We start from the raw sequence: 25,606 nt of genomic DNA, 5'->3' as shown, positions 1-25,606 counted from the left end.
TTACCATCTTTGTGGTCTCCCAAGTTCATCATGTCAGCATTACCCTGGACTCCTCACTCTCGCTCTCCCTCACCTCATATGTACACTTATTTGCCAAATCTTCACCAAATCTTTCATATCAACCCTTCTCTCTACTCACAGAGCTACCACTTTATCACCTCTCCCCTAGATCACTCCAACAGCTTCCTAATTGGTTACCCAGTCTCGTATCTCCCATCCCAATCTAACCAGCACAGTGCTGTCTCCTTAATAAAACAAGCATGTCTGAATGCACATTTTACTACATGTGTGGCTCCTCTATTCAACTTCTGAGGCTCCCCATGGCTTCTAGAATAAAATGCAACTTCACCCATTTAGCTTTTAGAGTTCTACACAACCTGACCCCAACCTATCTTTCCAATCTCATTGGAAAAGCCTTTTCTCGCCCTCTCCAATTCAGCAATTCTCTGTTCTTCACACAGCACCCTCCATCTCCTGTCTGTGCCTTTGTAGTGGCTGTGTTCTTTGCACTAATGTTCTCCTTACTCACCCCTGCTTCACAGGGTTCCTCTACTGAAAGACAAAGCTCAACCACCATCTTCTATATGGAGTGCTTCCTGATGCTCCCAACTGCTAGTGTCCTTCCTTCCAAACTACCCTGTATTTGATTTTTTTGTATATATTTTTGCGTATTAACTGTATATTTATGCTATATGTGTGTTTATATGAATTTGCCATCTCCCCTCGTTAAAATTTAAGTTCACTGCCAGCAGGGATTGTTTCACTTTCTGTACCTGAATACGGGGAGCCACCTCCAGTAACTATCCTAGGAGGTGCTTAATAAATACTTGCTGGTTGATTTATTGAGACTAGGTAGGAATTAAGGAACGCAAACAAAGAGAGTTCTCAAGTCAAAGTAGATAAATAATCTTAAGCAAGCGAGTCTTCCATGGAAAACTACCTCTATCTCCATTTCTTCCAAATATCTCAAATGTCTTATTTTCTCTGAGCTAGCTCATCTACACATTACATATATTATATGGGGAAATGCGTATTACCAGACTTTAGACCTACAGATGCACACCAACACGTATAATTGTCTGAAAATTATTTTTTTCTTCTAAAGACTTCAAGGAAAACATCTTGAAAATACTAAAGTACAAAATGCAAACTGAATTACGTATATCCATTTCAGAGGGTGATTTTAATTTTAAAAATTTCCTCTAATCCAGTGACTTAAAATTCATTATGGTAAATTCTTGAAAATTTTTAATAATAAATTATTCTGATAAAACCTGGCATGTTACTCTTGAGCATCACAACTACCATGTGAGGTATACATTCAAATACAGATTAGGAAAAGAAGGTTCAGAAAGGATAAAGTACTTAATATGGTCACAGAGCCAGCAAGAGTCAAAAGTGGGTCTTATTGATCCAAATCCAGCACTCAATAGCTACTATATCATACTGCTATCATATCTTGTAGTTACATAGTTCCACTCTCTAAAGAAAGCAAGTTGTTCCAGTAGATATAATCTCACCATACTTGAAAGACCAAACTGAAATACTTCATTAAAGCATCAAGCCTTCACCCCAAGCATCTTGCCATATGCCTTCCCATGGCTTATTTGTTTTCCACCTGAAACATCATCCTCCTACCTGGACCTCCAGAGATCACAGTCTCTTCCCTGGAGGAGTTAGTCTATTCAGCTCTGGAATTTAGGCCCTAGCTTAGATGAAGAAGTGTTATCTTCTCTAATCCAATATATCTAGATGGCCTCAAACCATGCCTTGTATCTAAGATTGATCATCTTGGCATCTTGCCATCTGGGCTACCCCAACCACATTTTCCGCCTTTTGTGGAAACAGTAAACAAATCAATAGTACCATTTCTTAGGAAAAGAGCAGGTCAATCAACACTCCACTCATCCTCCCTGTGATTACTCCAGCTTAAAACTCCCTTCCTTAGCCAACACTGCCCTATTATGTGTTTTCTTTCATTTCAGAATGCAAATTCCCCATGACCTAGCACAATGTCTGGTATGTGGTAGAAATGTAATAAATTCTTGTTGACTGATTAATTGAAAACACAGTGAACTTTATAGTTTTTTGTTTTGTTTTGTTTTGTTTACAGACTTCAACTTACTTTCTGGTGGAAAGGAATGAAAGCAACAGCAACAAATTTCTTCCCGTATCCTCTGGGAAATGAGATGTTAAGTGCAATTAGAAATGCTTTCCCTATGTCCTATTAGAAGTTGCTACATTTTATGCACAGGATGAATTCTTTCTATTTAAAAGCAAGACAAAATAAGTTGAGGTAAGGGGAAATATATGCAATCTAGTAACCAGGAATAGGCTTCAGGGAAAGATACATAGTTGATAAACCCGACCACAAACATGGTAGACTATTGTGCTATAGGAAATGTAGTCAGTTGGTATGCATTATTATATTTTTTAACAGTAACTCACGTATATAGTATTTTATGGTTACAAAGTGCTTTCATATAAATTGTCCTCTTTCAGCCTCAAAATTATTCAGTGAGACAGTACAAGTATTACTGTCCCCACTTTGCATACGGAGAAACTGAAGCTGGGGAGTAAGGGAAGGGGGGGGGGGGGGGTCAAATGACTTGTTCCAACAGTACCTACATAGGCAAGCTGCAGAGTCAGTATTTAAACTCAGATATTTTTGACTCTGAGTTTAATGTTTTCCGCTACCCTAGGTCTTCTAAATCTTAGTCTAGTGTGTTTTCCATTGTCCCTCCCACTCAGCGCCAGGGCACTGCTCCTACTAACTGACAGAATTAATTCTGTGCAAGTCTTCAAAGGCGGCCATAAATTAGAAACTGAAAGAGGTAAAGGAATAATCAACGGAACAAAGTCTGTGTGTATGTACATTTTTCTTGCCTTCATCTTACATCTCCCCAAAACACTGCATTACTTACAAACACCTTTTTCTCCTTGCTTTCCATTTTATAATCATTAACTTTTTTAAAGTGATCCTATGAGACCCAATGGCATATGTACCACACTGAGTGTGCTTGTCCTCTGCCATCCGTAGCGTCTGCCTCAAATGCTCTTTTAAGTCTCTACATTAAAGGTGATGGATTCAAGACGCAGAATGAGACAAGTATTTTTTAACAGACAATTTGGGAATTTGTTTTGCTTGACTATAAATATTTATTTGGGGGTTTTGCTTTCTTTCTTATCTCTTAAATGGGTATATGGGTAGGAGGGAAAGAAAATAAATGCTTGTCCATTCAAAAATGTCTAAAATACAAAAAGTTTCTATACTAAGACAAAAGATTCTAAATTAGCACAAAGGAACCCAACAAAGGTCCCAAAGCCTTGCCCCTGCCAGACTCTTCTATTTTGGATGAAAAACACTGCTCTAATTGAATAAGTCCTGCTCATCTTTCTATCACTACAGTAGTGAACAAAACCACACTTGACCATCTGGTTACATTTTTACGAAAGCAAAAACTAGAACGTGTTTTACTTGAAACAAAGTGTTTTAGGATCAAAAAATCATGTATTTTCATACCAATTAATTGGAAGTCAATCATATCGATTATGACATTTGGAGCTGTTTCTACGGCAAGAAGTTGAAACTAAATAAAGAGGGGAAAAAACGAGTGAAGTTGCTAAGTTACAGGAGAAAATACAAAGAAAAATGTTAAACCCCTACATGCAACTGTACCTGTAGAGAACATAATAAACATTTCTACAGAAGCATATTTTTGTAATTAAGACTATGTATCTTTGAAATAAACTGTACCACTTTCATTATCATTTTAAGCAAAGAGCCTCAGAGGAATGCTTAATTCTCCTAATTTTTGTTTCCTGGAGAAAATATTAATTTTGATATTAATATCCTGCGTAAGCTTTTCTTTCAAAAAGAAAACCTATACTGCTATCAGATTCTGTTATTTGTGCCTCCATTCTTACATCCCCTTTATTTCAGGAGAGAAAGCAGGTGAATAAGAACATGTTCATAATCTCCACAACATTCTTTGGGGACAAGCAGGTTGTAGAATCTATACTTTGGGATGGAGGACGAAAGCACAGAACAGTAACCGAGGGCTTCATAATCAAACAAGGCAGCAGCAGCAGCAGCCGAACTATGGACCTCAGTGCTATTCTCCTAACACCCTGTTCCAGTTCTCTTACCTTTAATGTTACTTCAAGGCCTGGCCAAAAGAACAGAATTTGCCAGCCAAGTTCTTTAGTTGTTTTAAAAGGGATCTTGTTTTAGGTCAATTAAGGAGATGTCAGAGTTTTAGAGGTAACTACTAAAAAAGACTGGGTGGAACACTTAAACAATCAGACGAGCATAGAATTTATGAAGTATCTACACTGTGTGTCCAGCATCATGCTAGATTATAGGCTCAGAAGACCATAAACATAAAGGTGGAAGAGGTGTTAGAGATCAACAAGTCCACCTAACTCACTTTGCAGATAAAGAAACTGAGATCCAGAGTCTAATGTGACTTGCTTAAGATCGTATCAATAATGAATAATACAGCCAGAACTGAACCCAGGTGTGACTTGACTCCAAATTCTACATGGTTGTTACATGCCTTTTCTATCCTTTCACTTATAAAACCAAGATGCAATATAAATTTCCCTTTACAGAATGGACTGGAACCAAGGTGTGCCCATAAAAATGGATTTTCCAGAAAATAAAAATTGGCAATTTGATGCAATTTTTTGCAATCATTTGAATGATGAGGCTCCATAAAACATTGCAATGTTCCTCATTTTCCCCTTTATTAACTAAAATATACATGGACTCAATAGAACAGGCATAAATGTCTCACAAGCATCACTCAAATCTTAACTACTTTCATTTTGCAAAAAGATATTTGAGTTAATGTGACATTACATAAAAACAAATTTTTAGTGTAATATTATATGTCTCATATATACCTTACAGAAATGACAAGAGGATTCATTTGATTTTTCTTAACAACTCTATGAGATATTTGGAGGTAGGTAAGCCACAAGTTTAAAAAAAAAGCATTACATTCCCTCCCCCTCAATTACCTGGGACAACCAAAGTGACTAAAAAGCAGTAGGTGAGATCTACATGATTTACATAACATACTAAAAAAGCTTTTTCTCTAGATCAGCTCTATAAGGTAGTCATAAAAATTTTCATCCATACTTTATAGACAAGGAAACTGGGTCTTGAAGGTAAAATGACTTCCCCACAGTCACATAGACAGAAGAAGTGGAAGACCTCTGAACAGATGCTCTCACTCCAAATCCACCGTTTTCTATTTATTTACTTATTCTGCTGCATGGCATTACAATGGGGCCTAAGGGTCAATCCACGGAAATCTTGTCTTATCACTTTCTGAAAGAGCAGTTGAGCAAAAATTATACTCAGTATGTATAACATTCTAAAAGTTCCTGGTTAAGCATTTTCTAAAGAAACAATTTAATAATCCTGAGAACTACCACTCAATTTATTATTTTTCTTTAAATAGTTTAGAAAGTGAAATGTTCAGAGATGACTTTCACTAGTTCGCAATTAACCTGTGGTCCAGAGCCAAATGAGATTACATCTGCCCTGTTGAGACATATTTAGGGGATGGGGGGACATAAGCAGTACTCTGAGCAATTCTCATATATGAAGCCTATAAAGCAATAATGATAATAACTACAATTTAAATAGCACTTTTAAGTTTGCAAAATACTTTGCAAGTTCCTTGACTTATTTCTTCGGCCCTTCAGAGGAGACATGATTCACAAACATGATCTCCCCGGATTCTCATGACCCTGGGAGATGGATGCTATCCTTTATCATCCCAATTTTATAGTTAAGGAAACTGAGGCAAACATAAGTGAATTGCCCAAGATCACACAGTTAGTGTCTAAGGCCAAATTTGAATTCAGGTCTTCCTAACACCATGCCCAGCACCCTCTGCACCACCCAGCTGCCTCTACTCACTGTGTCCTTTTAATAGTTGGGGTAGCTGAGACATGGAGAGATCAGGTGATTAATACAGGGTCTCTCATCTGGTACTCTTTCCACAACACAATCAAAGTCAGTTGGGCCAATAATAGTAATAAATAGTAATACTACAATTAAGAATGCCTGTTGATCATATTGTGCTACACAGCTGGGCAGGCATCTATCTCACTGAATTAGTCCTTCAGGATATGTATGGAAAGACATTGAGAGATGGCCAGGCCCATCACTGAACAGAGCTGGCTAGACTGTATTTGGGAAATGGCACAGTATTTTCAAGAATCCCAAATTGTGCCTAACTCAGAAATCAATTTTTGATTTTCATTCCAAATAGTAGTAATGATAATGATGATAATAATGGTGGTGATGACGATGATGATAGCCCACAATACAGTACGGAATGATTTATCATTTTATTCTTTGTATCCCAATATTTGTCTGGCAATGACAGGCACTTAGTAAATGCTTATTGACTGATTGAATAGCTGACAATTCTTTTTTTACAATTCTTTTTATACAATTCTTTTAAGATTTACAAAGTACTATTTCATCCTCATCACTGGGTTTTTGGACTTCTTTTGCCATTTGGGTTAGTCCATTTTTTAAGGTATTATTTTCTTTGGGTCTCCTTTAGCAAGCTGTTGACTCGATTTTCACAATTTTCTTGTATCACTCCCACTTCTCTTCCCAGTTTTTCTCACTTCTCTTACTTGATTTTCAACATCCTTTTTGAGGTCCTTGCAGGCTTTGGTATAGGAGCTTTGACTCTGCTGTCCTTCTCTGGTTATATGCCCTGATCTTCCTTGTCACTGAAGTTAAGATTCTATAGTCTGAGTTCTTTTATGATGTTTACTCATCTTCCCAGCCAAACACTCGACTTTCTAACTCTTTGTCAAGGTGGAACTCTGCTTCCAGTGGGGGTGAAGGTGGGTGTACTGCCCCAGACTTCAGGGATTTTGTATCAGCCACTCGATCCCCCACCATTTGTAGGACCAGAGCTCTGGAAGCAGTCTCTCATACTACTTGATGTTAACAAAAATTCTGTAACATAGTTCTTATCATCATTTTGTATATAAGGAAATTGGGATTCAGCAATTTGGGTAACCCCAAGAATGTGCCCAAGTCTTTCTTGATTTCATTCTCAGTGTTCTTTCCACCACATTATCCTGTTGCTTTAAAAATCCATGGCAAAGATGAATGGCTTTGGGAAGTGGGGGCACAGGGGAAGATGGCGCCCTCAGGGCTGAAGGCAGTGGATGGGAAGAAGATCCTGAACAGGTATTTGAAGTGTCAAAAATGGAGAGTGGGAGGTCCTTGTCATGGACCAGCCCAGCATGTGGATCCTGTCTCCCTGCTGTAAGATATCAGACACTCTAGCTGAGGGCCTCACCTTTGTGGAGGACATTAACGAGTGCAGAGAACCCATCCTCAGCCATGTGAGTAGTCTGTCCAGTCTCTGATCAATGACTTCCAGAGAGCCTCCACTTTTACCCACAAAGCTGCCCATATCTTCTTCACAGACACCTGTCCTCAGTCCTTTTTCCTTGAACTGTGCCCATCAAGGCTGTCCAAGGTCATAAAGACACTAAAAGAGAGTCACTTGGCTTTCCTTCCCTACAAGTCCCAGGTGTTTTCCTTGGATGCAGCCCATAGTACTTATAACTTGTACTGCCCCTTCCAGGTCAATGCAAGGATTCAGCAGCTAGAGAGCTTGGTCCAACAGACTGCTCAGCCCTGCACCACCCTACACCCTGCTATTTGCTACCAAAAGGGGTCTGAGGACACTATCCAGCTTGCTCACGCTGTACTTGCCAAGCTCAATGCCCTCAAAGCAGACAATTCCAGTCTGGGGGAGGGCCCTGGGAAGATGTGGTCTCAGCTATTGATTGTGGACCAGGGCTTAGACCCTGTGTCCCCTTTGTTGCATGAACTCACCTTCCAGGCCATGGCCTATGTATGACCTCCTAGACATCCAGCACAACACCTATAGGTACGAGATAACAGGTCTGAGTGAGAAGTCCATGCTGCTGGATAAGAATGTGGAACTGAGGCACATGCACATTACAGATGTGTCCAGGAGTGTCACAGAGCTGCTGAAGACCTTCTGTGAGAGCAACAGGCTGACCACAGAGAAGGCCAACATAAAAGACCTCTCCCACATCCTGAAGAAGATGCTCCAGTATCAGAAGGAACTGAACAATTACTCGACACACCTGAACTTGGCTAATGACCACATGAAGCACTTCAAAGGCACCATGGAGAGGTTCTGTAGCATCGAGCAGGACCTGGCTTTGGGTACAGACACAGAAGGGGAGAAGATTAAGGATGCCATGAAGCTGATTGTAGATGTGCTGTTGGACACTCTAACCCCTCATATGACAAGATCCATATTCTCCTACTCTACATCTTGTTTCAGAATGGAGTAACCGAGGAGAATCTGGCCAAGCTCATCCAACATGCCAACATGCAGGCACACAGCAACCTCATCTGAAACCTGGAGCAGTTTGGGATCACGGTCACCACTGCCATAGCCCCCGAGGTCCTTAACCAAGGAGACAGAAAGGAGAGGGTGGAGCTGACCTACCAACTGTCCTGCTGGACACTCATCATCAAGGACATGATGGAAGACGCTAGGGAGGACAAGCTGGACCAGAAACTATGGCCCTTTGTGTCTGACCCTGCCCCTGCCTCTAGTTCCCAGGCTGCTGTCAGTTCCCAGTTTGGTCACTGGCACAAGAACAAAACTTCAGTGGAGTCTTCCCAGGTTGTGCCATGACTTCTGGTTTATGTAATGTGAGGTGTGGCTATGTCTGAGACGCCAGAAGCCTGTAAGGTGACCTGGGCCACTAAAGGAAAGTGGGAGGTACTCATGGGTTCTTCCCACATCCTTACTCCTACCCAGTTCCTGAATGACCTCAGAATTTAGACCAGAAGCTAGAGGACATCTCCATGCTTTGAGTTCAAAGCAGTGCAATGCATTCCCCTCCCCTGAACCCAACAGGCAATAAAATCCCATCAACCCCCAATCTCACCTCACCCTCTCTCTGGGTCACCTTCTTCCTGCATCCAGATCCTCATAGCAGGCCCTGACCTCAGTGAGCCTTCACCATTGGTAGAGAGGGGTGAGGGGACCAGATGTGTGTGTATCCTCTGATGGATCTATGACCTCACTGACACAGGCACTCCCTCCAGGATCCCAGCCCATTGGCACCTTCTTAGTCTGTGTGGCTCTTCTCCCCATCTCCTGTTTAAAGCACGGTCTGTTGGATAAACTGGTAGCCTTCCTCAAGTTCTCCTCACATTCTGTGGGTACCAGCTCCATGCTCAGATGTTCCTCTGTCATCCCTCAGTCTCACTATCGATTTGACCCATTTCCTTTTCTAATCATGTGCATAGAGAAGATCGTTCTGGCTGCTGTAGGAAGGTTAGATTGGAAGGGAAAGACATGGAAGTTGGAAGACAGTAGTCTGATTGGTGGTAACAAGTGCCTGGAAGAATGCTAGTAGTGGCCAATGGTGTCCCTCTTTTGGGCCTCTGTGGGCTCATTATAAAGAATGTGAGGGATTTTCCCCTAGATTAGGGGCTTTTAATCTGGGGTCTGTGGATAGATTTTCAGGGGTTCTGTGAACTTCAATGGGAAAAAAAAAATTATATCTTTATTTCAATATAATTGGTTTCCTTTGTAAAAAAAAAAAAAAAAAAAAAGAATGGCTTTATACAGATTTCCATTCTACCAGAAAACCAAGAGCCTCCTTCTGTCTATTAGTGTTGGGATTGGAAGCTCAATTCCGTGTGGACAGTCTCGGGCAGGTAAAGGTGGGAGCTTCTAAATCTTAGAGCTCTCACGAGACCCTCCCAGGAAACGGCAGGGAATAGAGGTGAACCGAGCTATCTCGAGTAATTCCACCTCTTCCCGTGAGAAACGTGATGGGAGAGAGATCTCCCCGCCCTCGAGATTGTCCCGGATCTGGGCACACCTAGTTACCTAACAGCACGGTATTCAGATGCAAACTGTGCTGCTGAAGGTTAAGTAGGATTGAGGAAGCCTGAAAGCTCTCTTAGCACGTGAGGAGCCAAGAGGACAGTAGGCTCCGCTTTTCTTCTTTCCTCTCTCCCCTCCCCCTCTCTCCCCGCTTGTACTTCTACTTCCAATCCCTTAAGATCTTAGCCTCCTTAGGAAATCTCCCCCTCTTCCTCCTAAGGAAGACCCCCTGCACTTGTAACCGAGACCCTGAAATAAAGCTCAACCCTTGTTCGACTCTGGAACGTCCTTTCTCTCATATGAGCATCCGGTTTTGGCCAACCGAAGACCTCGGAGGTGAGGTAAGAAGACTCGGGTAGCCCACACAGGCCTCTAGGCCTGACATATTAGAATTTGTCCTTTGGTTATTTTATTTTATTTTGTATCAGACCTGGAATTTCATTGGTATAGGGAAATTCCTGGGAGGAAACTCCCTCTACTCATATAGAATAGCACCTGCTCTTTCATTCGTAATATTAGAGATTTGCATGGGACAATGAAAGGTTAAATGTCTTTCCTAGAACAAAAGTTTTTCAAAGAATGTGGCACTCAGTGATTCCAAAAGATATATAACAACAAAGACAGAGCACTGGGCTTGGAGTCAGGAAAACCTGAGGTTCAAATCCAGCCTCAGTCACTTACAAGGCCTGTCACTTAACCTCTCTGACTACCTTAGTTTCCTCAACTGTAAAATGGGGGTCATAACAGCACCTGCCTCTTTGGGTCATTGTGAAGCTCACATGAGATAGTATTTGCAAAGCACTTAGCACAGGGCCAGGTTTAATAAATGCAGCAGGTGCTTAATAAATGCTTGTTTCTTGCCTTCCTAAAAAAATTGATTTTTGAGTTAAGTGCGATTTGGGATTCCTGAAAGTACTATGCTACTTCTCAAATACAATCTAGACAACTCTGTTCAGTGATGGGCCTACCCCTTTCTCAGTGTCTTTCCATGATACATATCCTGATGGACTAATTCAGTGAGAGAGATACTGCTCAGCTGGGTATTACAATATGATTAATAGGCATTCTTCATCAATTTGGTTTGCCCTGTATGTTACTATAAAAGCTTTTTGCATGGTATTAGATGTCATAGAAGAGCTACTGCAATATTCTAGACCAAGGGTGGGGAATCTGTGGCCTCAAGGCCACATGTGGCCCTTTAATTCTTCAAATGTGGCCCCTTGACTGAAAAACAGATTTGTTCTGTGAAGTGTGGAGTCAGTCAAAGGGCCACACTTGAGAACCTAGAGGGCCACGTGTGGCCTCAAGTCTGAATATTCCCTACCCCTGTTCTAGACCTTTACTCCATAATCACGTCATCTGTAAACAGAAACATCTGGAAGAGCTTACTATGTATGTGAAATCTCTCTCAGACTGGGGCTCTACACAGGATATCCTTTGTGACAATGATGAACACCTTCAGTGAGCAGATACACCCAAGTTGTATGTCTCATTTGAAAGTAATAATCAGAAGATCATTAAACAAAGTTATTTCTGTGGCTGCATCTATCAAGGAATCTTACATGACATTAATGTATGCAACGGAGACATCTTGTTGAGAAAGTGCTTTTAAGGATGCACTTTGCTCTATTGAATGAAATACTTTCCATAATCTATAAAAAACACACACAGCAGAATCCTCTATTCTCCACACATTTCAGTCAACAACTATCCAACTATGAAGACATGGTCTGAAATGGAAAATCATTTATGAAAGGCTACATTTGTAGATCATTCTCTTAAAAACATAAAACGAGAAAGTAACTATTACTGTTTTCTATCTCAAACATTCATGAAACTCTACCAGCCCTCAAGCTGTCATTCTATATCCTCTTCTCCCTGTCTCAATCTCCTAAGCATCTACACTTGCTGCCTTCATTCCCTCTTTTCACTAACTTCTGAACTCTTTGCAATCTGCCTTCTGACTTCATCACTCCACTGAAGGTACTCTCTGCAAAGTTATGGATAATATCTTAATTGTCAAATCTGAATTTTTTTTCTCAACTCCTGATCCTTCTTGGTCTCCCTGCAATATTTAACACTGCTGACCATCTTCTCCTCTGGATTCTGTGTCTTCCTTTTGTGTCACCAGTGCTTAGTACAGTGCCTAGCTATAACATTAGTGTAACATTAATGAGAGTTACTTGATTACGGAAGGCTTGCTTTGTAGGAAGGCCCACACCTTTGGTTAATTACTGAGGTACAGGGTCATGAGGGTTGTGATGCCCTCTGGCTCTGAAAAGAGTGTGAGTGTGTGTGTGTGTGTGTACTCTGAGGTGAGGTTTTTCTTTGGGGGTTTAATCATTGGAAGAAGGTTCATGTGCCACATAAGACTCTGGATAGTTGTTAAGGAGCCTTTCTCCTCCCCTCCCCCACTGCTTCTCTCTCTGGTAACTATGCATGTATGTAATGAATGGTCAGACAGTTGGATATATCTGTTGACCTGTGATGTATGTATTGCTTATGGTCAGACAGTTAGAAGCCCTCTCTGTTGGTCTTTATTTCTCTGCGTGTACTTTTTCTGTTGATGTGTAATTAAAGAAAATTGATGACCTCTCAAAAGTTGCTTTCCTTTTAGAAAAGCAAATCTAAGAAGCTGTGCTAGCAGGCCATCCTGGATGTGTGTCAGGGTCTTTGTCGCTCCATAAGCACACAGTAGGCAGGCAGCTAAGTATTTACCAATTGATGGACTGGGTGGCTGGGTCTCTTCCTACCAGTCAGACTCCTCCTCAATCTACTTTGTTTCCCTGACCACGACGGTAACCCAGAGCTCTAAGGCTTCCTCTTTCTCTTTCATTAGCTTCCACTGGTTTAATTACCATATATATATATAGATGATTCCAAATATGTGTTTCTGTCTATGTACAAGTGTATGTGAGTGTGTATGTTTATTCTATCACAACTTCTATCCCCATCTCCACATCTCCAGCTCCAATCTCTTTCCTGAGCTCCAAGCCATTATTGCCAATTGTCTATTGGATCTTTCAAATTGAATGGTCCATAAACATCTCAAATCAAACTTGTCCAAAAAGTGACAAATTATCTTTTCTTCAAAATCAATCGCCCTTCTGAAATTTCTCATTGCTGTCCAAGGCATCTCCCAGATTCATAATTTCTAGGACATATTCTGTTTTTCTCTTCCTCATATCCAATATGTCACAAACACAAATTTTGCAGTTTTCACCACTATAGCCCTAGACAACTCTCTTAAGCTATAAATTATATAAAAGCTGCAGATCTGCATTTTTAGAGATAGTTCCTCACTCAGAACTACCTACACTGACTAAATCATAGGTCTGGATACTGAATCTATCCATCCCCTTCTACCACATCTGCCACCACAAGTCCAGGTTTTCCATCGTCTCTCAACTGGACTTTTCATTAGCCTACTAGTACATCTCCCTGACTCAGGTTTATTGCCACTCCAATCCATCCTCCACTCAAATGTCAAAGACATTTGATTTAAGCATAGGTCCAATTCTGTCACTCCCTGCTTTTCTAAACTCCACTGGCTCCCTATTACCTCTAAGATAAATGTAAACTCCTCTATTTGTCTCTTAAAGCCCAATCTTCCCAGCTCCAACCTACTTTTTCTGCCTCATTATACTAATTTCCCTTAGATAGAGCCCAACTGGCCTTCTTGCTACTCCTTACACACAACACCCTATCATCCAGCTCTATGCATTTGCACTGGCTATCTATCCCTTGTCTGAAATGCATTATCCCCTGCGATCACTCACAGATTTCCTTACCTTCTTCAAGATTCAGCTCAAGCACCCCTTCTACATGAACCTTTGTTGATCCTTCCAATAGCTAGTGCCCTTCCCTCTCTAAACTACCTGATAATTATTTTTAATTTATTCTGGATGTTTGTATATGAACAAGTTGTCTCCTTCAACAGAATGTAAGCTCCCTGAAAGCGACAGTTGTTTCATTTTTGTCTGCACACCTGACACATGGTACAGTGTTTGATATATAGTAGGCACTTAAGAAATACTTGTCAATTGACTAGATGAATGAATAATGATCTATGGCATAGTAAAGAGCCAGCCTCCAACTTAGGAAGACTAAAGTTATGCCTGTGAAACATACCACTTGGAATTATCTGATTTAAATGGGTTTCATATCAGGTTTTTCTCAGACTCATTTTCCTCTCCACTTCTCTTTGATATTTGATATTTAATTCAGGATAGCTGAAAGAGATCCTGCACTGCTCATGATCTTTCATCATTCTTCTCTGTAACATTTTACAAAAGACCTTATAATAGAAAATGGTATTGCCCTTTGCTACCTAGCAATAGGATCAATACTTTGATGACTACAGCACTTCCTGGGATCTTAGGGCCTCCTTGTGGCAGATATTTACGAGTGTTAATTTTCTATATGGATAGGCAGTACAATCTAAAGATAAAGAGCTGGCATCAGAGTCAGGAAGATCTAGGTTACGAGGCTATGTGACTGGCCAAATCACTGAACTCTCTAAGGCTGCAAGTTGCAGGACTGAACTGGTGAAGGGAATGTCACTGGGGACTTCCTTATACCGAGATATCCCTGGTCCTACAAGAGTAGAAAGGGTGGTAGACTGTACTCATGTACTCCATTCCTTTTACTTTTTTCGAGGTCAAAAGATTGAATAAGTTGTATCAATACAATTATAACCACATGTAGTGTTGTATTCTCATTGTTCTTATTCTCCTGAGTTGGTGTTGATTTTAACCTTTGCTCTAACTACTCTGACTACACACATACCAGATTCAAAAATGATTCCCACATCATTAATCAACCAGTTCTCAACTGCTAAAACCTAGGTAACATGATTTGGTGATTTCCGTGTCCAGAACCTTCTCATATCCTTCTATAAGAGCATATGCATAATACAAAAATATTTATAGCAGCTCTTTATGTGGTAGTAAAGAATCAGAAATTGAAGAGATAGCCATCAACTGAGAAATGACTGAACAAGTTGTTGTACATGATTGTGACAGAATACTAGAAATGACCAGCAGGATGGTCTCACAAAAGCTTGCAACTGATGAAATGAGCAGAACCAGGAGGTCAACACATACAATAACAGCAATATTTATGATAATCAACTGCAAATGCCTTACATATTCTCAAAAATGCAATGATCCAAGACAATTCTGAAGAACTTGCGATGAAAAACGCTATCCATCCCTACAGAAAGAACTGATGGAGTCTGAATGCAGATCGAAGTATACTTTTTCTTTATTTTTCTTGTTGTTATGGTTTTTATAAAATCTGTGGTTTCTTCACAGCATGACTAAATGAAAAATATATTTTGCATGACTAGACATGTATAACCTGTAATAAACTGCTTGCCTTCTCAATAGCAGGGAGGGACAGAGGTAGAGAGGGAGGGAGAGAATTTGGCTAGGTTTATTTGTTAATCCTGAACCATATTTTGCAAAAGGTTTTTCACAACTGTTCCCTTCCCTATGCCTCCTTTCTCATTTAATAACAACATATTATATGTATGCATATATTGTAGTCTTCAGAGCAGTCTACAAGCCACTGGTTTCTTTACTTTCTTAATCCTTAAATTTCTTGAAATCTCCTTAATACTTAATTTATTTTTCTTATTATGAACTTAATGAACACTAAAAAGAAAAGAATACTTCCTCATACAAAGCTGTAAAGAGAAAGAGGATAATTTAAAACTGCAGATCTCTTATGTTCAGCTTGCTTTTTTAACATATATAATAAATTCAATATATTTTCAAAGCTATCCTGCTTATTTGTTTCCTTCTAAACTTCTGCTTCCTTCTAAACTTCCTTCATTCTCTGCTGTGCATCTATAAAATGTTTCTGTGACTCACATTTTCTTTACTTATTTTTTTGACAATGCTATTGTTAACTTCCCAATCTCTCCTATCCCAGCCCCACTCCCCATAAAAGAAAAACACAATCCTTGTAATAAATAAACAAAGTCAAGCGGAAAAAAAAACTCTACACCCTTGCCACATCCAAAAATATATGTCTTATTCTATACTAAGAGACCATGGAATCATGGTTGGTCACTTCATTAGAGTTATTAAGTCTTTCAAAGTTGCTTTTCTTCACAATGTTGTTGTTAATGTATGAATTTTCTCTTGGTTCTGCTCATTTCACTCTGTATCAGTTCATATTAACTTCAACATTTTCAACATATGTGGCCATCCCCACCCCACCCCCAAATGCCTCGTAGAGGGAAACGCACTGATATGTTGGGATATGGAAGCCTGAGGCTGATAAATACCACAGGGATTTTAACTTTAAAATAAACCATTAAATCACAGTCTACTTTTTGGTATCCCATGACTTTATAAAACTTTTTCATAGTTTTTTTCCCCTAGATTAGTGGCAGGTCTCACTACTTTGTTTTGGGATTTTTTTTTCATATCAGCAAGTATTCACATATAAAACTCAACTGTTTATATTAGCTACAATGCTGATATCAGTTAAAATACTATCTAAATAAATTTCTATTCTTCCCAACTGGAAAAGCAATGAGCTGAAGCAATGTTGCCGATATCCAGAAACTTTGTAAAAACACCACCACGTGCCTTACAGAAAAGTTTGGCAAGATCATGTCAAACTATCTTGGTGACAAGCTACTAGAATATAAACCCAGCATTTTTACATGCAAAATTGAATTCTGCTTTATAGATCTGTTGCAAGAATAAAGTACATTTGTCATAGGCAGAACAGTTAAAAGGTATGCCAAGAAGTATCGATGAAAGGTGAACTGTCACATTTTTCAAAGATGTAGGTAGAAAGGATCAATTTCAAAATATTACTTGATAGAAGGTGAAGTGTGAGATAAGGAAGTATTACCTAATCCTTGCAGAATTCTTTTCCAATTATATAAGATGGTAAGAATAAGGGCTCTTGCTAAATATCTGGCAAATATTAACCTGTAAGAAATGAATTATTTCCATCATAAATCTTTGCTTCAGATAAAATACTAATGTTCTGACATGTACATATACTTTATGATTTACAAAACACTTTACACAACTCATTCAAATCCCATAATGCCCTGGGATATAAATGCTCCAGGTATTATTATCCCCTTTTTATATATGAGAAAACCAGGGCTTAAAAAATCTGACTGGCTGGAGGAGTGTCAGAGGTGAGAAAAAAATGCTCAAATTCAGGTCTTTCTGATTTCAAGCAGGTCTGTGCTGCTATTCCATCACATCTCCACCATGCTAGCAATTCAAGGATAAATTCAGTGCAGGAACAGAAGGGCTATAACAATAATACTAACAATAACAACAATGGAACTGGAGAACTAGTTCAATCTAAGTAGCTTTTCATGACTTAACATTTAGCTATCAAATATGAGATTTAAAAAAAAAGATCACAGGTTAGCCTGAGGCAGGGCAGTTATTCCTGACATTTTAAATTCTTTACAATTCTTAGCTAGCAGCAAAGTGCCTCAGAACTCAAACCCCAAGTCCCTGATATGTAAGTCATTTTAATCTAACTTTATTGAACCTATGCCCATCATGCAGCTGCTATCAACAAAGATGGGCTGTCACCCATGAGAAGCTCAGTGAGAGAGATGGTGCTGGGCTATAGTAGATCAGGACCAGCTACACAGAAGGCATACTTTGGTCTACTGTCTAATTAGCTGATAGCCCCAAGCAAAGTATTTATAGCAGGGCTCTATTTTCCAATGACAGTGGCTCTTCTCATTTTAGCAATGTGACTGAGATGGGACAGTTTATTATAGAGGGGGGACACTATACAATTTCATAGGTAGGATATTCACATAGGATACTGAACTAAAGGTGGGCCTCATTCTATTCTCTCTAGGGTCGGTATCCCAAAGGATCTTAAACTAAAATGTCACACTACATTTAATAGGGGTAACTGTAAAGTGACCACATTTGGGTTCAAAAAAATCAATCAGAAGTTTAAAAATCGGCATTACTAGGCAACAGTTTATCTGAAAAAGACCTGGAAAATGTAGAGGACTAAAAGTCCAATAAGTCCCAAGAAGATAATGAGCCAAGTAAAAAAAAAGTTAATAAGATTTTGGGTTACAGTAAGAATGGTCTGGCTTTCAGGAAGAAGGAAATGGTAACCCCTTTGTACTCTGCCAAGGTCAGGTCACATCCCATAGGATTACTGATTTAGAACAGAAAGCACCTTAGAGGAAATCCAGTATAATTCCTTTCTTTTTTGGGAACCCAAAGGGATTAAGTGACAAAGTCACACAGATAGTAAGTTATAGAGATGAAATACAAAGCCAGGTCAGCCGGATCCTGATTGAATTTAGATTCAATGCTCTTTCCACTGTTGTCATGCTGTCCCTCATATTTCTACATTTTAGAAAGGGCATTCATAGGCTGGAAAGCATCCACAAGAGCTTTTCCACCTGTCCATTTAAGTGAGGAGTTCTGTAAGCTCAGGCTTTTATCTTCCCACTTAAGCCACCACCATGTGGCTGACAACACATGGCTCTGTCTAACCTATTTATTCTTCCCTCTTCTTAGATGAAAGAGTATCCAATGAGGCTAAGACCTTGTTAGCTTTAAAAAGTCAGGAAAGTGAGCCACCAGAGGTCCACAAGTTGGAGTCCATGCTAGATTTTGTGGACAGTTGAACCTAGTGAGCAACAAAGTTCCAGGCGATATGCTTGATCCAGCATTGAAGCAAAATAATGACAGTCAAGTAAGAGAGGCACATCCACTGCTTATGCCACATTTCAAAGTGATCTTAGTGAGATAAATACTTTGTAGAAACTGCTTTAAGTTTGAGCCCACTGTCCTCAGGAACTGAGGTGGTACAGAAGAGTGTTCCCAGGTATACGTGTGTGGAGAGAAGAAAATGCTAGGACCTATATTTTTCTTATATCTACTCAGTAAACAACACTTTGTAAAATAAATTTTTTTAAAGCATCCACACAGCAGCAACCAAGATGATGAAGGAAGGGCTCTGAGTCTGTTATATGAAGACCAGTTGAAAAAGTAGGAATATTAAACTTGGATGAGAGAAGGCTCAGGCAGGACATGATACATATCTTTAAGTATATGAAAGTCTGTCATGTTGAAGAGAGTTCTAGACTTTCTATGTGTCATGGACCCCTTAGGCAGTAAATTCTATGAACACCTCAAAATAATACATTTAAGTGTACAAAATAAAATACATAGGATTAAAAGAAAAATCAAGTATACTGAAATATTTATCAAAATATTTTTAAAAACAAGTTCATGGACCTAAAGTTAAGAATCCCTGAATGAGAATCATTCTGTAAGGCCTCAGAGGACAAAACAAGGTAAAGTTAGAAAGAGACAAATGATGTCAATGTTTGACCTCAGAAAGGAGAAATGAACAGAGAGATTACAGAGACACAAAGAAGATTCAGACTTCACACCTGAAGTAAGAGCCTAACAATCAGAGCTACATGAAGGCAGACTAGGCTGCTTCAGAGGGAAGTGACTGCCCTTCCAAGGTGTTCAAGCAGAGCCCAGAAGGTCCCTTGTCCTGCTAACACGGGGATCACTTCTCAGGTATGGTTTAAGCTGAATTGCCATGATTTCTCTATCATGGCCCAGGAACTGATTCCTGGGAAAACTTCATCATCCTGCAAGATCCCAACAACTTTGGGACTCCACCTCATCACCACCTTCTGTACTCCAAAACCTCTCTTTAAGGAGGGAGCTCAGGTGAGAACATCATCTCATTTCTTGCCTTCCCACCTTGCTACATTTGGGGAGAGATTTTTCTACCATACATCTGCAACAGGATGCCTTCCCCGGTGACAACCTACCCCACTATTTTCATCTTTGTGTTGTAAGCTCCTTGAAGGCAGGGATATAATTTTTTTCACATTTGTATCTTCAGTGCTTAGCACTGTGCCTGGTACATAGTAGGTACTTAATACATTTTTATTGACTAACTGATCACATTTCATTACAAAACTAAAATTCTATGACACTGATTTTGTGATTTATATCCCAAATTTATTAAAAACTTACATAACAGTAACTTTCCTCAGAACTTCTAATATTTTCAGAATGATTCCAACTCATTTTCTCTACCAATATACTAATTTTTTTATTCTAAATATACAACCAAAACCAGGCAACCAAAAAATTGCTCCAAAATGGTCATCTTTTATAACTGGCAAGAGAAAAAGGCAGAATTCCATTACTGAACATTATACTAAAATAAATATTCATATTTAGTTAAATCTATCTTACTGTGTGTCAGGGAGAGGGAGGAAAAGATTTATTTTATCTTAAATGAAGCAAAAGGAAAACCTCTTGCTAAGAGGTAGTATATTTTATGAAATCAACTGTCGACTTAGTCATCATTTCAGGATGTCTGCCTACAGCTAAGGGAACTCTAAGATACTAGGACAAGGGATCAATGAAGTTGGAGTCTCTATTAGCAATCTGTTATGACTTTCTAAGACCCTCAAAACAGATTTTAATTAAGTGTTTTCGGAAAGTGCTTATACAGAGCTGCTAATGAGCCTCAGAAGAGCCCTCCCAAGAGGAAATTATTCATCTATATGAACAGATAACTAAAAAAGACCTATTAAACTGGTTATCACTAAGTCTTATCAAAGAGATGCTAATAGGGAGAAATGTAAATGTCGCTTAAAAGACTAAAAGTTACAGTAAAATCAACATTTCAGAATCTCTGAATATTTATACCGTGTATCAACATTATTTATATATACTAGTTAGCTTTGCAAATAAGAAAATTCTACTAAAAATGTGACCTATTACATTAAAATTCAAACACACATGCATGAAATAAAACTAAGTTATCCAATAAAAACGATACAACACTCATTTACAAAAGCTGTGCAAATAAGAGAGAACTCCATTAAAAATATGACTAAATTAGAATTCAAGTATAGATGCTGAAATATAACCAAGTTACCCAATAAAATGCTACAAAGGTCATTTAAATGCTTTATAGCTACACAAGGAATACACAGCATTCAAGACATAAACATGGCTCCAAGTCTAAAATTTAACTGCGCTCCCAAACTGACTACAATAGGTCAAATTCAAGGTCTTATTTGAATTATATCAACTTTCCAACTCAGAAAGGCATATAGGAGCAACCATAAATGGAAAAGATAGCCCTAGAAAAGAAAACAAAAAAAGAGAAATAGAAACAAAGAATATGCACAAAAGACTTAGAACCATTCATTAATTATGTGAAGAGAATTATTTCTTCATTACATCATAATGAGCACTCTTCATTCTACACAAGCATTTTTATAGATTGTTTTGGCAGGCAGCTTAAAGTCAGTGAATAGCAGGTTAGACAGCTTATTATTTACATAATAATCCACTGCTCTTAGGGTAACATGCCTTTTAAAAGCAGGAAGTACTCACAGACCATCTTTGACTTAAAGGTCTATTATACTAATAGATTAAGGGCAGCTAGGTGACACAGTGTATAGGGTGCTGGGCCAGGAGTGGGGAAAACTCTTCCTGAGTTTAACTCTGGCCTCTGACACTTATTAGCTGTGTGACCCAAGGCAAGTCAATTAACCCTGTTTGCCTCAGTTTCCTCATCTATAAAACAAGATAGAGAGGAAGTGGTATAATCACTCCAGTATCTTTGCCAAGAAAAACCCAAATGGAATCACTGAGGAGTCAGACAACTGAAAAAACTGAACAACTAATGGATTTATAAAAATTAACAAACTTTGCAATTCCGAGGAATAATACTACAACTCAGTAGTACTTGGAATCAATAGAGCAATTATTAAACAACCATTAACCAATAGTTAATAGCTAAATTTTTCTGAAAATATAATTTGAAAATTTGTTAGCTAGCCTACATTCTGCATTTGATCAGCCAAACAGAGCTTTCACCATAACTGGAACACATAATCAAAGTGTTGTCTTTAAGAAGGCTATTGGTACCAGGGAAAAACTTGATATTGGGAAACTGAATTCAAATCCTAGTTCTATCACTTACTACCTCTATACAAATGATTCTAAGATATTTATTCAGCCCTAACCTCTCTCCTGACATCGTCTTGAATCACCAACATCTCAATCAGTGGACACCTTAAACAGATTGTCCTGTATCTCAAACTCAACACGTCCAAAACTGAATTCATCATCTTTCCCAAAAAAAGTCCCCTTTCCCTAACCTGCCTATTTACTGGCACTAGGTATCGATCAATAAACATTTACTAAGTGTCTCCTACATGCCTCGAACTGTGCAGAGCTCTAGGGATACACAAAAAAGCACAAGGACCTTCCAGGAGCTCTTGCCACCATCTTCCCAGGCTAGTAACCTTGCTGTCATCCTCTACTTCTTACATTCAACCTCACATATTCAATCTGTTGCCAACTTTTGTTTCTCCTTCCACAACATGTCTCCTAAATGTCCTCTTCTTTCCATCCACAGTGAACATGCTACAGCAGGTTCTCATCATCTTTTTTATAAGAATTGTGGCAATGGACATCAAGCCAGTCTCTGCCTCAAGCCTCTCCCTACTCCAGTCTATTCTCCACTAGACAGCCAAAGTAACCTTTTTAAAATGCAGGTCTGAATACATCACACACACACACACACACACACACACACACATACACACACACACACACTTCAAAGAAACTCTAGTGGCTCCCTATTAGCTGCAGGTTCAAATACAAAATTTGTAATCTCAGCTACAGAGGATGCTGAGGTTGCTGGATCAGTTCTGAGCTACAATGGGCTCAGCAAACTGGGTGTCTTGACTCTGTCCAGCACCAATACAATGCGCCCCTGAGTGGAAAATGAAGTCTAGGTCAGAAAGAGTCAAAGTTTCAGTGTTAATCAACAGTGGGATCATGCCCATAAGTGGCCACTGCACCTCAAGGCTGGGAAACAGAAGGAGACATAGTCTCAAAACAGACAAAAAAGGGAAGGTAAGACCACATCACACTCCCCTACATATCAAATTCCAATTGGAGAAGGTAAAGGAACAAGTACTTATTAAGCAACTGCTATGTGCCAAACACTGGGCTAAGTGCTTTATAAATACTATCTCATTTGATCTTTTCACAACAACCTTGTGAGGTAGGTGCTATGCTCCCCATTACAGGTAAGGAAACTGAGGCAGACAGAGGTTATGTGACTCGCCACATAGTCAGGAAGTGTTCTAGGCTGGATCTGAACTCGTCTTCCTGAATCACACCCAAACAATATCTCCATCTCACCACAACTCCTCCCTCTTACTTCCAGACTCAAATATGAAATCTTGTTTGGCTTTTAAAGCCATTCACAACTTGTCCCCTTCCTATCTTTCCAATTTTCTTACACTTTACTCCCCTCCACATACTTCACCATTCAGTGACACTTACCTTCTTGCTTTTACTCATACCCCATTCAACTTTCTCAAAGCCTTGCCTTTTCGTTGACAATGTCCCATGCCTGGAATGCTCTCCATCCTCTCCTCCAACTTCTGCCTTCCCTGGCTTCCTTCAAGACTTAGCTCAGTAAAATATTACAGGAAACATAGCTTCCCTTAAAACTGTCAGAAGTGATGGTGACTAGAGATTTGAATTAACCAAATAAAAAGAGAAAAACTAAGTATCTGTCTGGACTGAGTAAAACTAATTTAGAATAAAGTTTCACACTGAGACAGAACTACAGTCTGATTGTTTATTGGGTTTTGTGCTTAATTCATCAGTGAAACATAACTATAGTTTCACTGATGTGGGATATCTATTGATTCAAGTAGACTGACAACTTCTCCCTACCTTAATAAATAATCTTTATAAGCTACTCTAGGGAGGAAAAAAACGTCATCACCTGGTTGCCAGCCAATGGCTAATGATGAGAGTTGCTTTCTATTAATGCCTAATTACAATGCAACATAATAATACTTAAGTATCCCCAATTCAACAAACATTAAACCCTTATGTATGGCAAAGCACTGTGCAAGATAATTATAAACTCATTCAGGACAAAGATCTTCTCGCATTTATCATTTATATTAACAGCTTAATTTGCTGAATCAATAAATGTCTAAATAAATAATCTATGCTATAATTTTATCATTAAATGTCTGTCAGATGAAGCTTTTGGTAAATCTTATCTGATTGCAATAAACTAGTTTTAGGCAGGTGCTACTCAGAGAGGATAGTTAATTATTTGCACATACAAAACCAATCAGAGGGAATACCAGGTACAAGGAATTAGAAGACTTCCTGTCTGTTAAAATACAGGAAATTTAATTTTTGTGATGATGCATTTAGCTATGATTTCCAACACATCTTTTGGAAGGACATATTCATGATGGTCAAGTGTAAGGCTTCAAAGCAGTCCACAAGCCTTTGGTTTCTTTCATTTCTTTAGCCTAAACCATGTTTTAACACACATTTCACCATTCCTTCCTGTGTCCACTTTCATAATGAAGTCATCAACTATTAATGAGTGTTTTGACTTGTCTGGAACTTGTCAAGTGCTTCACAGAATTTCTTCTAATTCTTTATCCTCTGCAACAGCTGCCAGTAGTAGGTGATGTAATGGATAGAATATTGGTTCTGGAATCTTGAGAGACATGACTTCAAATCCAACCTCAAACAATTACTAGCCATGGGACTTTGGCTGAATCACTTAATGTCTGTTTGCCTTAGTTTCCTCAACTGTAAAATGGGGATGATAATAACAGCATCTATCTCTCAGGGCTGTTTTCAGGATTAAATGAGATAATATTTGTAAGGTGTAACAATGCCTGGAACATAATAAGTGCTATATAAATGTTAGCTATTATTTATTACTGTCATTATTACACTTAGTGGAAAAGGCATAAAGATCGCTGGATTTGGAGTCACAGGAAATTTGGCTTTGAATTCAGACATATTTTTATCCAGTTGAGTGATCAGACACATGTCAGTCAATCAATCAATAAGCATTTATTACACGTCTACTATGTTCCAGGAATAAATGAAGTAATTAATGAGCATACAAAAAAGGCTGAAAATTATCCATGTACTCAAGGAGTTCAAAGTCTATTGGGAAAGACAACATGCACACAAACAAAATTATATACAAGATGAACAGGGTCCACCTCAGAGGGAAGGAGCTAAAACTAAGGATGAATGGATAAGGCTTCCTGCACAAGGTAGGCCCTTATTTGAATCTGCAATGTAGAGAGGAAGAGGGAGAGAACTGGGGAACAACCAGAGAAAATGCCAAGAAGAAATAAGGAGACCAGTATCACTAGATCAGAATACATAGAGGAGAGTTAGGTACAAGAAGAAAGGTAGGAAAGGGTCAAGCAATAAAGGGCTTTAAAAACCAGAGGACTTTTTATTTATCCTGGAGGTTAGAGGTAATCACTGGCATTCCCTAACTAGCAGAGTGACATAAATCTGCACTTTAGAAAGATTGATTTGATGAGTGGAGGATTTACTGGAGGACAGAGAGACCAGCCAGCAAACTATTGCAATAGTCTATGCATGAAGTGATGAGGGCCTGCAGCAGGATTGTGGCAAGGTCACGGAAGAGAAGGGGGCGAATATGAGAAATATTTTTTAAATAATATAAAGAACAAAACTTGAACACTAAAAGCATATGTGGAGTGAGAGCTGAGGATGACACCTGGGTTTCAAGCCTAGGTAACTGGAAGGATGGTGATACTATCAATA

The 25,606-nt window shown here is 39.0% G+C and overlaps 1 protein-coding gene and 1 pseudogene across 9 annotated transcripts in view; one reads left to right on the top strand and one right to left on the bottom strand.

Annotated features, from left to right (window-relative positions):
- FARS2 (phenylalanyl-tRNA synthetase 2, mitochondrial) overlaps window positions 1–25,606 on the bottom strand; it is a 643,321-nt gene that overhangs the window by 615,007 nt on the left and 2,708 nt on the right. The gene's annotated exons all lie outside the window — the stretch shown is intronic.
- LOC140502380 (syntaxin-binding protein 2 pseudogene) lies at window positions 7,185–8,914 on the top strand (annotated as a pseudogene).

The sequence above is a fragment of the Notamacropus eugenii genome, chromosome 4 (assembly GCF_028372415.1).
Source record: "Notamacropus eugenii isolate mMacEug1 chromosome 4, mMacEug1.pri_v2, whole genome shotgun sequence".
Lineage (NCBI taxonomy): Eukaryota > Metazoa > Chordata > Mammalia > Diprotodontia > Macropodidae > Notamacropus > Notamacropus eugenii.
Note: the sequence above shows the minus strand (reverse complement) of the source record. Positions and strands in the feature narration are given on the sequence as shown.